The sequence below is a fragment of the Corvus hawaiiensis genome, chromosome 1, assembly GCF_020740725.1.
Source record: "Corvus hawaiiensis isolate bCorHaw1 chromosome 1, bCorHaw1.pri.cur, whole genome shotgun sequence".
Taxonomy (NCBI): domain Eukaryota; kingdom Metazoa; phylum Chordata; class Aves; order Passeriformes; family Corvidae; genus Corvus; species Corvus hawaiiensis.
In genome coordinates this window covers 69708789-69721227 of record NC_063213.1, presented here as the reverse complement: position 1 = coordinate 69721227, position 12439 = coordinate 69708789, and the positions used below count along the sequence as shown (strand labels likewise).

Here is a 12439-nt window from a genome sequence, read left to right as displayed (position 1 = left end):
CTTAGCACACTGCATCTGTGTAAAAAAAAAAAACCAAACCAAAAAAAAACCCAAAAACAAAACAACCACCTACCAGAGGCAGCCCATCAGTACACCACTATCCTATTTCTGATCCGTCTTTGATGTCAAATTTCAGCTTCTTATGGTGAGCACAGAAGAAATTGGCAGAAGTGCAATTTGTATAAATTGTAACATATCAGCAACACAGTATAACTTCATGTGAAACATCAGCAGCAGACTTCCTCGTAGTAACAGTCACAAGTTGAGCTCAAGAAAGATCAAGAGGAAATCATACCGGTTTAATTTTTTTAAAAGGACAATTAGAAAATTCACAAAAATAAAGGGACATAATGAGATTTTATGACCTTTTTTCTTTTTTAAATTTGGTTTCAAAATAAATTACTGGAGTTTCGGTTTAGCCTTCATCCCATGTCCATCTCCCCACACACTTCTAGAATTCCTTCAAACCAAATCAATTTCTTAAGAGATGAGCTTTTCAGCTTTTCTCCTCTCTTCTCAGAACTCAGCCATTCCAACCCAGAGGGCTCATGTTTCAAGGCAGCAAGAATTTACACTTATCAGTAAACTTGAGATTTGCTCAGTTACCAGGAAATACCTCTGTATTCAGGCAAAGCTCTTCTAAAGCAATAGAACAACAAAAAGGCACTGAAATTGATACAAGACAGCATGATGTACCTGTTCAGATTTTTGAGGTAAAATTATGGATCTTGGTGTTTTCTCAGAAATTTGGATTAAAGTAACAATACAAGTGTGGTCAATTCGCTGCCTGCTGGAAAAGCTGACACAGAATCCCATTGCTAGGACCATGCTGGGCCCAGGGAGCACTTGTAGGGAATATAAGAATAGTAAAATGAGAACTGTACAGCTTCACTCGGTTTCTGAAGAATTAAAGGGAAAGATGTTATGCGTAAGGTTCAGGATGGATATCCAAATGGCCAACTTTGTCTTGTTCAAAGCCCTGGAAAGCAAGGCAGGTTACTGATGAAGGGATGGGTGTACTCAGAGAGGCAGCAACCATCAGGGAAACAGCAGCAATTGCTTCCACCATTCTTCTGTTGCCCCAGGAGCATCTGAAGGCTTTCCTAAGCTCCACCACATTTCATCTCCCAGTTCGTCCATCTTTATCTACCTCTACCCAGCCTTGGCATCCTTGGGCTAGTACTGGCACTGGGCTGCTCCTGGCCAACATGTTGGTAAGTCACCACAGAGAACATCGTGGCACTACTCATGTGTGAGACATTCTGGGCCACCAAAAAGAGAAGGGTTTTCTAAACAGGCATGGAAATGAAACAATGCCCAGTCACAGAATACAGATACAAGGAAATGAAGGCTCAGACAGATCCTGGAGAAAGGGAGGCCCACAGGCTCGGTGGTACTTTTGTTACTCATAATGTAATTTCATTATGTATGTGGTCCCTTTGCTTTCTCTCACAACTTCCTTTTCAAAAGCTTGTACAATACACGTGCTAAGATACCACACTACTGATACACTGGGACCAGCTTCTACATGGCTGCCAGACTCCTCAGGATCTCTGTCCCTTTTTAATCCCTTCATGCAGCCTCCACCATTTTTGTTGCATTTTCCAAGTGAGCTCAAAGTCTATTCTCTTCACAGGCCTCCAGCATAACCCTCAGCAAGGCAAATACAAAGTCAAACAAATACCCAAGTATTCAGCAGGACTTTGATACCTCTGCAGCAGTGGGAGGGAGGGAGGGAGGAAGGGAAGGAGGGAGGGAGAAAGGCAGGAAGGCAGAAAGGCAGGAAGGAAGGAAGGAAGGACAAGATTTTTTAAAAACTTCTCCTTTTTCACAAGCTCTTCCTGCAAGAGCTCTTGCAAGCCAGCACTGTAAACTGAGAAGCTGCAGAATCAGGCTGCAGTTTGATGCAATCGATTCACTACACACGATTTCCACTCATGGGGTTCAGTATTAAGGTGGGCACTTTGAAAAGCTTTTTGCCGCATGCTTCTTTTTGCCCCCCGGTAGTTACATGGGAAGGACACTATAGAGCAGACCTGAGCTCAACTCCTCCATAACAGCTCCTCCATAAAAGTGTTGATTGACAGAGATTAAGTCTCAATATTATTTATTAGGAATATTATACTACAGTGCTCCATGGATCAAATCCTACAGAGGCAGCTACTGGGGAGGTAGGTCCACTGAAGTTCTGTCACTAGGTTCCTGTTAGATTTAGCAACAGTAGCAGTTCAAATCTCTAGAAATTCAGCTCATCCTTCCATCTTTCAGATTACAAATATGAGATAAAGATGTGAGAGCTTTTCTGAATATGGCTTAATTTCCAAGGTGGAGTTTTGTAATACAGACACTGAGATATAACTTCATTAAAAACTGAGTTAAAATCTTCTGGCTTCTCTTTTATAGAGAAGGTGCCTCTAATTGCAGCTGCACTTAGACTTTCTGCAGTAACTGTTGCATAGCTATTTTAATTAATGTTAATCTAGGCCCTCTTAAACTGTATAAATACTTCTGATATTAAAAAACTGCCTGTAAAATTTAAGATATTTATGCATGTAACAGAAATGGCATCTTGGACTGCATGTGTTGTCTTTATAAACACAGGCTATCAAACAGTAAAAGCTGACATTACGTACTGAGGTAACTCAGCTGAGTGCTTAAACCTTGTACCCCACAGATGTTAAGATTAAGTAAAGACTTGTACCCAGGTTAGGATGAGCCATGTTGACAAAACAATTATTTCATTTGTTATCAATAGGGAAGATTTACTAGGACTCACAGTCTTAGTTTCATGCAAGTTATTTAGTTTTTATTCTGGATCTTACAGAAGACTTGTCCTTGGTTTTCATGCTGACAGCTGTTTTCCTGTTAGTCCTGCACTATCTCGGAATGCAGCATAAGATTGCTCTCTTTGGAAAATCACGTACAGAGGGAAACAAAGGCTCGCTTTCTCTTCTTCCACATTGCATGAAATCACTTACATACAATCGTTTCTCTCCACACACCCACATTTTTCATTTAAGAACCAATATTATTACTATGACTTGGCACGTGATACTGCACGGTCCTGGGCTCTGGGAAAAAGAGTTAATCTTTAAAACCCAAAGCCCAAATTTGCGCAAGCTGCAGCTCAACCCTTGGCTCTGCATATGTCTTTCTAACTCCAGGGGAAGGCAGAAGAAATCATCCTGAGCAGCATCTCTAACACATGGCAGCACTACTGCAACATGATTTCTGCATTTTTTAGATGCTTCTGCCTCTGAGCCATCTCACCCTTTACACAACACGTCCCGTAGCACAGAGGGGTTAAAATATTGTGTAACACGCTTTCAGTCTAAAACTATTCTTCTACACAGCCCTCACCTGTGAATTCTGCTGGGGGCCAGGAAAAAATGATGCAGTCTAGACATCTGACTAGACCACTGCCATTTCCTTCTCATCACACAGACTCTCCACCCCAAGAGGAGACCTGCAGTGGGGTTTAGAGGAAGGTGAACAGTACAACTGTTCAGTACGAGTGCTGAGTAGGATGATATGGATACAAAAGAATTGTCAGCAAGGTGCTAGCTCACACAGATCTTGGAGGCATACACAAGCATGTATTCCCACATCTGTTCCAAACACATGGAATTTTCATAATCTTTTCTATGAATCCCAGCATGTAATTGTAAGCAGGCAGTTTTCCAAAGTACAATTGTGTTGTGGAAGTGAGAAAGCAAATAATCAATGCTATTTACTACACAAAGAACTATTACGGTGTCATTCTTCTCCAGAGACATTTTAACATAGTGAAAGAATGATTTTAGGTTTTATACTCCTCCAGGGTGGCAAGTCAAGCAAGGAGGCTGGATATGGCAATCAAAATGAAACTGAAATTTTTCTTTGAGAACAAGACTTTCCAGAAGCAATGTCATGAAGAGAAGACATGGGCATTAGAAAGTCAAGTATCAGCCCTCATCAGAAATCACAAGAAGAGTTTTAGGAGCATTTCCTGCCATGTGCATGCACACGAAGGAATTAGTCACTACATCACAAGGGATGAAACCATTAAAATTAGTGAACACTGCAGGCAATATATTCACACAGCCTTACTCCAAGTCATGCCCCAGCACATGTAAGGCTCAGGAAAAGCCTGGCTTGTTTCCAGCAGGCCTGAAAACACCACCGTGCTTCAGAAGATATTGCTGGGGAGAATGGTTTGACTAAATGCCTCTGCAGCATAACCACCAACACCTACGAGCTTATGCAAGCAACTCAGTGTTTGTTCTATGATATTGTTAGAGCAATGCTCAGAGAAATTCAAGTGTGATCCATAAACCATCAGGGTATTTATTCAATAGTATCCAAATCTGCCTGTACTGCAACAGATGAAGTAAAAAGTTTGAAGTCAGCCATCAAACAGAGATGTTTGAAGGAGAGCGGTGTAAGCATGTCTTGGTTAAAGGTTTTGGTAGGAAAAAAGGGAAGAAATTAGTTTCTGTTAGTCCCAGGCTAAATGTTCCTGCTCAAATCCTGTCAGATCACTAATAAAGCAGATGACGAGTTATCCACAGAGGTTTCTATTACCTTATTATCTTTTTAAACTCAATTCCATTACTCATGTACACAGCCTAGGAACATGTAGTGCATGTTCTTGTTCCCATTTCTCTCATATTTATGTTTATTTTTTCATATCCTTTCTTACAGTTAAAAAAACCTCAGTTGAAGAGATAATCCTATTACGTGGCAGCAAGGCCTCCTAAGATCAGCTCTAAACCACCATCATAATTTCCAGCTCTGCTGTGGAGCAACATTCAGTCACAGCAAAGATATTCTTGAGCAGAGAGCATCCAAGCTTCATCTCCCTTGGCCCCTTCTCAAGCCAGAGGGCAGAATGCTGTCAGGCTTCATATCACTTGTGGATCATGATTCCCCAGAGAAACAGCAGCAGCAAGGGAGACGCCCTTCTTCCCCTCACTCTCCTGGAACACTCATTTTGGGCACTAACCTACCTTTCGAAATAAGCATTCATGATAACCAGGATTTTCATAACCTTTGCCTTAAAGCCCTTCTTTCAAAAGTAGCTTTTTGTTTCTGGGGGCCCAATCTGAGTTTGCCCTCATGAGTGCCTACTGCCAAGGGTGCTCTAAGGAATATGCTGAGACAGGGGCTGAGTGGCCCTTTGGCACTCCCACCCCATCTGTTTCAAGATAGACATCCAAAAATCAAGATAAATTGACTTAAGTGAATGACTGTTCAAAACAGGAGTCTATGCAGCTTTCCCCTGGTCAAGGAGATTATCAGTGGAAGAAATGAATTGTTCTTACTTCCCAGACTTGCACATATTCCCCTGACTGCCCTGGCTCTAAACCACAGTAATTTTTCGTATTTTTGTATTCACTATCACAAACACTAATGCACACTTTTCCAGGAACAATTGTGCTATCATTGCAGTCATTAGAGGGGGCAAGAAATCAAACATATCCTGCTATGCTATCTTCCCCCAAGGTAAAACTGCAGTAATGAGTGATTCTGTTATGGAACATAGCAATTAAAAGGGGAAAAAAAGGCTATGATGCCTCTTTATCCAAAAATGTATGAAGAATCCTTTAGTTCAGTGTTTGAGTTTTCAGAGAGAGGAGAGGGAAAGGAACTAATCTCTCTTTCAATTTTCTACTTGGGGTTTTGCTGTCAGCTTTGACTGCTGCTACACTGCTCGTTAGGTTGAGCCCCTGAACCACAGAAATTAATCCCAGAACAAACTATTTGGGCTTGTGAGGTAGCGTGAACACAGGATGCTAGATGACAATAGGCCACAGAAAAGGTCAAAAAACCCAGTGGGGGAAGCAATGCACATGTTGAGTGCTGTGAGAGTCATGCTGAGTAGCTGCACGGATAACTGAGTTTGGGGGATTTCTCAGCTCTGCTCATTGCTCTTGGGGCTTGCAATACTGCAGGTAGCAAAGAAGAAAGGGGGAGGGGAAGGGGCTGGGCGGCACAGATGTATGGCAAGGAAGTAATTTTCAAATGTGAGGGCTCTGTGACAGCAGTGGTGGATCTGCATGACTAGTTAGGGTGCTGCAGGGAAGTAAGTTTGTGCTTGTACCTTTTGCGTAGGAGGTCTGGGAGAAAACGGGGATACCCCACAGCAACGTGAAAAAAAAAGAAGTATGCATATAGTTGTATGACTAATGCCATTTAGTGCATGGGACAGACCTCTCTGAGCCATACACAAGTCTTTGCCAACTCTATCATGCAGACCAAGCTAGAAGCAATCTGAAGTAAGGGGCACACTCAGTTGTGTGCGTTTTAGTTCACATTATAGCAACAAACTTAGTATTTCTCAAACCAGAACTCCCAAAACACTAAGCACAGGCAAAGCATTGAATTAACAACAACTTGTATGAGTATGTAATTTTGCATTGCTCTAACCTCCACTCTGCCAATTGCCAAAACCTCGTATTGGTCATTCTGTAAAACTGTAACCTTCTACCCTTCAGGGCAGCTTACCAAGCTGGGTTCTGCACGTGTGCTGGAAGAACACCTCCTTATGCGGGAATGCCTTCCCCCTTTCCATGCATGGGGAGGAGGCATATATGGGTATCGATTGCATTTCTGTGAAGATTACCCTTTCACACCTTTGATGACTGGGATCCCAAGAGGGCAGGAGTAGCTATCAGATATAGTAATGCTCCAGCCCTGCAAAGGCTTACATTGTATATTAATATTATACACCTAGTATTTATCCGAGAGAATCACAGCCCACGAGCAGCCCACAGCAGCACTTGGGCCCTGACCTGGCAGGGGCTGAGAGGTTGGGGTATAAGCAATCATCTTCCAGAGGGCCACCAACCAAACCCCAGCTGCTCCCCCAGGACAGCCCCTTTGCTGGCTGCAGCCTGCACTGGGGCCATTGACAGAGAGAGAAGAGCCAACATGGACATCCAGGCAAAGAGGCTTTGGACTCAGGAGTCACAGGGCCACAGTGAGAGAGGTTATCTGCAGCTAGCCAACAGTAATGCAAAAGCAAGTAATACCAGGAATATGTCTTGAATCATCTGCTTCCCCAAACGTTTTGGAATATCCCAAGGGGACAGCTACCAACAGGCCTCCATTCCCATACACAGAAGTCGGCACATATCTTTTCCCAAGTGTGCACGTGCTGATTATTTTATTTTTCCCCTTCTACGATATAGCCCAGTGATTAAGAATGGAATTGAAACCCTGTCTCCCTGGAGAGAATTTTATCACAGGTTTCACACTTCAGGGCACCTCAGCTACCAAGTCCCACGAAACTGCAGAAGAGCAGGAGGTGAGGACGGGGGAAAGGCAGAGCACGTCCGTGCTCGAGAGACTCCCACCGCAGAAGGGAGCTCTTGCAGCAGCACTACTGGGGCCTGCTGGCTAGCCCTGGTAGGGCAGAGAGAAGTTTGGATCTCAGTTCTGGCTCCAGGGACTTTCCCAGTGTTTCATGCTATACAATCATTACCTACAAAATTCCAGGTCAAATCCTAAGTCAGAAAGTTTGCTCCAGGTGGATTTTGAGCATAACAGATTGGAAAATGCACAGTTTAAAGGGCTGAAATTTTGCCCATAGGCAGATTGGAGGTGGCTGTATCTTTTTGTTGAGTCTCCCTTAGTCTCTAAGCATCAGTTTGCCTATCCATCAAATATAAACCATTATTCTTCATTTGTATCAAATACTATGATGACAATATCTGTTCTATGGGTAAACTGTTGAATGTACGGGTGAAACTCAAGATATCTAGATTCTTTATCTGACATATAAAATAGACCAAGAAAGGATGGTGGAGGTAATAAAATAGCTTCTCAGCAGAGCCACTCCCGGCAAACACAAGAAAGATTTTGATTAATTCCCAGTTCTTTTTGCAACTACCCGGGTAAGGGAGAAAACACGCTGGTATGGGGGTGGATCTGCTGCTCCGCGCGGCTCAAGTCGTTTAAAGCATCTCACGGTGCCGTTCTCGGCTCTCCAGCACCCCCAGCTGGGCTCCGGCAAGACAAGCGCCGTCCTGACTACTCTGTCGTTCACAGCAGGCTCAACTAGTTGGTGTCAGGGCACTGAAGACAATGAAACGTTGCTTTGCTCCTGTTGAAGCCCTAGGGAGTCTGGTTTTGGCAGAAATAAAGAGGGGCCTCACCCAGAATTATGTCCTCTGCATAACATTATTCTTTTGAACTTTGGCTAAGTAGTTGGATTTTTTTTTTTTTTTTTTTAGCTAATTTTCACTGAGCTGCTCACTATTTCCAGCGCCAGGTTGTTAATCTGGGCAGGACACTGGGTGTTAAAACAATGTTCGTTTGATTACTCTTTTACCAGGATGGCTAGCACTCAGATCACAGGTTGGTGTGTTCCTGTACAGGACTTGATCCCATATTATAGCTTGATTCCAAGTCAATGAAAGGCTCAACAGTAACTGGGAAGCAATCACCAAGTTACTGTCATGGGTACACCCCATAACAAACTGCCAGGACAAGGTCATGGCACACTGAGCAAGTGGGTGCTCCCTCTTCATTTCCCTGGCTCTTCTCCCCATGTGGTCTGCAGGCGCACAGAGCGACCTGTCAGCAGATGTTTCAGACTAGTACTCTGGCATGCAAGGGGAACCTGTAAAAATTCCTTCGCAAAGAATATCTAAAATTAGTTGCTTCTGAAATACATAATGTCACATATCACTGGACTCACCAGAAGCAGCACCTTATGTACCTTCTGCTGCCTCTCTACACTTCATCAGCTGTACAGAATTGTTATCCCCCACCACAGCAGACTTCAGCCTGCACTCGGGCTCCTTTCCAGCATCAATTTTCAAATCTAAAGAAGCATCATCTTGAATATGAAAAAGAATGCCACCATGATGTATGATCATTTCTCCACAATAGACAAATGTAAATCTTACATGAGGGATAGAAAGTAACTTTGATGCACAATGACTATTGAAAAAGGTGTCCCAAGTTTTTGTTTCATCTAAGGGAAGAATTACTGGCATGGAAAATCTACTTACTCCCTTCTTCACCTCTTCTCTGAAAAAAACCACAACCTTTAAAATTCTATTTCGAATCTGTGTTCAAAGTCAAATAGGTAGAGCTGTAGAATATCAGGAGATTTTAAAGTACCTTCTCAGAAAACTATGCTCAAATGTATTCAAGTTTTTTAATAGCACAGCTAATGTATTGCCACTCTCAGTTCAAACACTCAATAACGTACCTTGCCCTGAAATTTAACTGCTTATTTATTACCTCTTTAAGTACCAGTTAATATTAATTTCACTCTATGTTTACATTAAATATTCCACAAGTAGTTGAGGGAGAGTGCAGACACTTTCTATTGCCTTTTGCTATCACAAACGGGGCAAAGAAAGACAGTCACATTTAGCAAAGATTCTCATTATTCAGATGCAAAGACATCTGAATAATGTCTGTGTGCTAGATCTGCTGTGCTTTACCCACAAAGACTAAGTTCACAGTCAGATTTGAAATTTCAGCCTCTCTTCAAAAGAGTATCTCAGGCCAGACTCCTCAGTCAAAAATTACAGGAGGCATTAACAATCTGAAAGTAACAAATCTGTACTTGAATGAACTAGTCCTCTTAGACCTGGCAAAAATCTGCTTGCAGAAGCTGCAATTAAGTTTCAAACAGATAAAAACCTTAGATAGATATTTCATTTATATACTTTCATAGTGTTAAATATTTAACATCACAAAGTTTAAAAAGAAGGTAAACAACTGATAAGAGCTGTTTCCCGGGACACTACCCCGTTCCTGGTTTGCTTTTGATTTAGAGACTGTATTATAGACTTGTTAACCCCAGAGGTCACCATTTTCAATTTCTGTTACTCATTACCATACAGACAGGCTGAGAAGAAAACAGGTCACAGTGAGAGGCTGTTAGTCACACAGTCCTCCTGCTTCCTTCCTGTTGCACAAGCCTATCAGCTTTTCTGCTCTACGGAGAAAGATTGATACAAGAGCAACTGTTTTCTTTACTACTTGACAGAACAAGCCTAGGAATATCGACGGTGTTATTGAGACATGTATGGGGGTGCAGACCTATTTTCTGTTGGATATGATTTCTGTTTCTCCTTTTTTCTTCCTTTTCAGTGCAGAACCACAGTAGTCACTGATTAGAACTCATTCTCCAGTGGCTGTGTTCTCTGCAAAAGTCACAGAAAACTAATCTTAAGTAGGATTTCTCTTACACTAACGATTTGTTAGCATCGTTTTTCCTTGCTGCTTACTATCGCTGGCAAGGAAGGTTCTTAAAACATTTTGTCTGGGACAGAATTTGCACTAGCGATTAAATGTTCATCCTTGGTGGAGGCTTCACTTCTGCTGTAAAGGTAAACCCTCGCACTGGGCGCTAGAGGGCACAATAAATATCCTTTAGATACACGGTATCTTAAAACCTTAATATGCTACTCCAGAGACGGAGCAATGTGTACAATAAACTGCATATTAATCGTAGGAAAAGGAGTAAGAAAAGTTAAAGTAGTTCTTGCCTTGTTATATTCTAATATATTTCATTTATTCTAATTAATTTCTTCTCTAAGATAGACAACCATACCTTGCACTCTAACCCACAATATGTAATGCGTATGAAGAAAATGCACACACACACAAAAATACGACACCAGCATTTCCACATGAATTTATACAACAGCTATTATGGATCACAACATTGTCCGCTGTGTCATCTGATAAAGTGGGAGGGGGAAACTTCCATCTAGTTCATTTGCTGAAGAAATCAATCAACCTAAGTGCTGTATGTGTTTGTACTTTACAGTGGCAGCTATAATGGCTTTGATTATGTTTATGACTCAACTCATTGTTGGCTTGAAGAAACAAGCCTGGCTATTTCAGAGTAGTTTGGATAGAAGTGCTGAGCTCTCCTGGATCCAGTGACAGTGGGAATGGTTCAAAGCTGCAGCAGGGCAGGTTCAGACTGGACATTAGGAAGCATTTCTTTACCAATCATTCAGAGTTGTTTCCCTCTAAACCTCCCCAAAGCATTTAGTAACAAAAACCTGGGTTACCCTGACCTTGTGCAGTGGGTCACTGCACCACCCAACTGCTGTTGCATGTTAAAAGTTTCAGCAATTCTTAACACAAAGACTGGACCCTTCCTGTTCCAAGGTCATCCCTGTGTCTAAGTAATAAAATAATGACTGCTTTCTCTCTTTGCCTTCACCCAAACACAAGATATTTTTCTGCAGTGAAACAGCTTCAACAAGAACTGATGATGCACCCACTCCAGAATAAACAACCTGAAGTTGTGGGGGTCATTCTTTAAGAAGGGATGTTTGATTTCCCTCAAGCTGAAGACAGAATTAAATCCAACTCATGAACTTTCTAAATAAGTGGACCAATAAGCAAATACTGCAGCTGTACAAAAAAAAAAAAAAGTATTTCTTCCCTCCTCAGCTGTGTCCAATGCCCACCCCAAGAAAATCAAAGGAAAATCAAGTTTCTTTATTAGATTTTCAGAGAATAAAAGTTATTAATCTTCTTTAGAGGGTTTGAGGCTACAAATCAATAGTAAAAGTATTTTAGATACCATTAGGGAGGTGTACATATAATATATCTGAAGAATAGTATTTAAGCCACAAACCTCTGCCAAATTCCTCCGATAGCTGGGTTGTTAACAGAGCACCAGGATTGTTTCTAACCTGTATGGGAACTAAGACCAGCACAGTGTTCTGAATGCTGCTCAGGAGGTTAGACAAGTGGAGGTTGTTTTTAGTCTCTGTGAACCTTAAGAGATGCTTACGGGAGACAAACCAACCTGCTTGGCCTCACTTTTAAGATAAAGGGCTTTGAGCTGACTATCACCACACAGGAGTAAAATCTTCTATTTATGAACGATAATTCCACACAGACATCAGCTCAACACTCCATAGCAGTCAAAAAAGTGCGAATTTTACAGTAGGAATTATTAAGACCACAGAGCAGAAAATCATCAGTCCACTGGGCATATCCAAGGCATGCCGACAGTGTGAAAACCATACATAGACCTGGTTCCCTCGCTTCAAGAAATGATACAGCAGAACTGGAAAGGGGCAAAGAAGAACACTAGGAAGGACTGAAAGTACAGAGCAGCTTCTGAACAGAGATCACCCCCAAAGAACAGTCCTGGAAAGAGGTGATTCAGCCGGCACACGCTGCAAGTCCACAAAATCACCAGCGGACAGAGGGGAAGAGCAGGAACTGACCCTCCACTGCCACTCACAGTGCAAGAACTACAGCTGTGGGGTATCAAATGAAACCAGATGCAGAGAAAAAAAAGGCAGAGCCGTGCCTGCGGGCTGCGCCGATCCTGAGCCCGCCCCGCGCTGGCGCTGCCCCAGGGCCAGAAAGAGTTGGACTCGATGATCATTGTGGGTCCCTTCCAGCTCAGGATATTCCGTGATTCTCTGAAGGGCCGCTCCCAGCCCCGCCGCAGGTGTGC

General features: G+C 42.4%; 1 long non-coding RNA gene across 1 annotated transcript in view; it reads right to left on the bottom strand.

The window, feature by feature from the left end:
* Positions 1-12439, bottom strand: part of LOC125328941 — a 77603-nt gene that overhangs the window by 15778 nt on the left and 49386 nt on the right. The gene's annotated exons all lie outside the window — the stretch shown is intronic.